Source organism: Oryctolagus cuniculus, chromosome X, assembly GCF_051225735.1.
Source record: "Oryctolagus cuniculus isolate XC-2025 breed Fujian yellow rabbit chromosome X, ASM5122573v1, whole genome shotgun sequence".
Classification (NCBI taxonomy): domain Eukaryota; kingdom Metazoa; phylum Chordata; class Mammalia; order Lagomorpha; family Leporidae; genus Oryctolagus; species Oryctolagus cuniculus.
The window spans coordinates 63,244,583-63,248,015 of NC_142888.1; the positions used below are offsets into that span (position 1 = coordinate 63,244,583).

A 3,433-nucleotide genomic window follows, 5' to 3' on the forward strand; every position below is an offset into this window, starting at 1 on the left:
TAAATCAACATCAGTGAAAAATGATATGACAGATGATGAATAGCGAGCACTTTTGACTCTTGTTCAACTACCCAGAAATAATCAGGTTAACAAAAGTTACATATTCAGATATATAGAGTCGAGCAAAAGGAAAAAACAATCACTTGTAATTCATTGTGAGGAAATGGTAATCCATGACCACAAATTTAGCTTAGGTTATTAAAAAAAAAAAAAACAAACTAAAACTTGAATCCTAATTATAACTAATCTTTTTTCAATTGAACTTTCACTAAACAAGTTATAAAACTCAGTTTATATCCCTCAGTTCCTCTTTTTTCCTGTTGCTTTATAAAATCATTTTATGGAGCCAGTGCTGTGGCGTATTGGGTGAAGCCATCGCCTGCAGTGCTGACATCCCATATGGTCGCCGGTTCGAGTCTCGGCTGCTTTACTTCCCATCCAGCTCTTTGCTATGACCTGGGAAAGCAGTAGAAGATGGCCCAAGCCCTTGGGCCCCTGCACTCGCGTGGGAGACCCAGAAGAAGCTCCTGGCTCCTGACTTCAGATCAGCACAGCTCCGGCCGTTGAGGCTAACTGGGGAGTGAACTAGTGGATGGAAGCCCTATCTCTCTCTGCCTCTCCTTCTCTGTCTGTGTAACTCTGACTTCGGAGTAAAATAAATAAATCTTTAAAAAATGTTTTTACAAGAATTTAAATTATTAACAGGAACTCTCATTTTTATTGTATATGGCTACATTATTTCTCATGTCTCCAAGTAAATTGCCTTACACGTAATTTTTGCCCAAGAAAACATTTATTTAAGATATACAGGCTTCGTGCATTTCACCAATACAATTTTAGGAACATAGTGATTCTTTCCACCCTATCCTTCCTCCCACCTGTACTCCCACTCTACTTCCTCCTCTTTATCTAATTCCCATTCTTATTTTTTACTAAGATCTATTTCAGCTCACTTTATACACATAAAATTAACCCTACATTAAGTACAGAGTTCAACAAATAGTATGAAAAAACAAAAACACACAAAAAAACTGTCCCTCAGCAGTTGAAACAAGGGCTGTCCAATAGTAGATCTTAGTTAAAAGATGGATGATTCCCAACTGGGCCAAAACAGAGCAGATGGCATGAGATTTATTCCTAATACTCAAAGTGGAATGCACTTTAAACTTATGAATAGCTTATTTCTATAATTTCTCATTAACATTTTTTGGACTACAGTTTTCTGTGGGTAACTGAAACCACAAAAAAGTAAAACTGTAGATAGGCAGGGACTACTGTATTCTAATTGACTAGAGTTTAGTCTAAAGCAGTACTCTTAGAAATACTGCGGGTGTATTGTCACCATTGGAAATAAATGCGTCCTACACCCTTAACCTGACAACTTTTCTTCTTCTGCCCTTACGTTCACCAATCACCTTTTCTTTATAACTTAGCATCCTGTTGATGTCTTCCCTACAGGAAACTAAAGCACACATCATACATTCATAAGAATGCATGACAATTATTCTTTCTATTTAATATTAAAGTATTCCCTTCAGCTCCGAGCTGACTCTTCGGAGGGCAGTGTCTCAGCGGTGCTGGGAAGACCTGCACCCAGGACGGCTCCCCCTCCCGGGGCCTCTCTCCTCTCCCTGTGAGTCCCCTGGTCTCATAGACCTCTGGAATCTGATTCCCTGGGGTGAGGTGAGAGCAGGCCCAGGGAGGGAGGTTACCACTTAGGAAGCCGCTGACAACAGCTGACTCTTAGAAACTGCTACACCAGCTGAACACTGTTGGAACCCGAGTCTAGATGTCAACCCAAAATCTGTGGCTTGAGACTAATTAAGTCTGCACACAATAATGGTCTCAGAATGACTGCACGACCGAGGGACTTCCCAGTAAAAGATCTTCTTAGTCTAATTCAGTTTTCTGGCTTTGACAGGGAGACATTTTCTGGAGCTGTGCATTTACTGGACAGATTCCTGTGTAAAATGAAGCACCTTGGACGTGTCAGTGTCTGAGTTGTTTTTATTTGGCTGTAAAATCAATAGAAGAGGAAAGGAATGTCCTACTGTCAACCGACTTGATCCAGATAAGTCAATATAGGTTTACGGTTTCAGCCTTAATGAGAATGGAAAAGCTTGTACTGGAGAAGGTGTGTTGGAAAGTCAAAGCTACTAATGCCTTTCAGTTTCTGCAACTCTATTACCCCCTCATTCAAGAGAACTTGCCGTTTGAAAGCAGAAATAGCCTTAATTTTTGAAAGACTGGAAGCTCAGGCATGTCACTGCAGGATCATATTTTTTTTAAAGCAAAGCGTATAGAGTTAACAGAAAGAATAGAATGTCTTCAGAAACATTCCAAGATAAATGGCAGAGATTTGACCTTCTGGCAAGAGCTTGTATCGAAGTGCTTAACTGAATATTCATCAAACAAGTGTTCGAAACCAAACAGAAGTTGAAATGGATTGTGTCTGGGCGTACTGCACAGCAGTTGAAGCATAGATACTGCAGAGTAACTCACCTTCCAACAATTTCTGAAATGGTTCCTTAATTCGTAAAATTGGATCATTGCTATTCTCCATATAGAGGAAATTATCCAGTGCTATAATTTTCTTTTACAATTGTAGAATTAAAATATCAATTCTCTTCAAAGTAAACAAAATGGAGTTGCAATAGCAAAGAGGAAGTGACTTCACTGATTTGGTAAGCTAATATTTGAAGACATATACTGTATATAGTACCCTAAGGGTAAGGAATTATTCAACCTCTGATATGTATGTTAGTCATTTCATTAATCAGCAGATAAAAAGTGTCTTCCTCAACAACCCAAGTTTTTAAAGTAGCCGTAAAATGGTATTTTCTTGTTGCACATCATTTTGCTCTATGTAGACTTAAGCTCTGGCTCATTTAAAGATATACTAGCTGAGTAGGACAGTAAGACCAAACTTTTGGGTCATTTGTAGACTAATTTGAGAATGTTAGCTTATAAGCAAAATCAATATGAACTTGGATAGTGTATTTAAAGAAAAAGCAAGATATAGCTGATGAGTCTTGACATTGGGTGTCTAGAAACTGCAAGAGTGTCAACACTGTAATTACTATAATATTTGGAATCCTGGGAATGTAGTTACATGCATAAAATGTAAACTTGGGGTCACTGTGTATACAGGCTTGACATTTAAATTTCTTAACTAGTGGTAATAATTTATCTTTTTCCATTCAAAATTAAATTAATATTGAACTTATCTGTGATTATGAAACTTAACCTAAACAGCTAGTTCACTTTTGATAGTGATTATTTCACGGGTGTCTGATAAGTTTTTTTGTTGTTGTTGTTTATTTAAAGAGGATTATTACAGCAAAAAAAAAGCTCTGAACCCCTTCTCCACAACCCTGAGCTGTGGATTCCATGGTGTTTTCATAAGTTTCAATTTCAAGCCTTAAAACTTTAC

The 3,433-nt window shown here is 37.8% G+C and overlaps 1 pseudogene; it reads left to right on the forward strand.

The window, feature by feature from the left end:
- Positions 1–1,720: 1,720 nt before the first annotated feature.
- On the forward strand, positions 1,721–2,532 carry LOC103351919 (cyclin-G1 pseudogene; annotated as a pseudogene).
- The last annotated feature ends 901 nt before the right edge of the window (positions 2,533–3,433 follow it).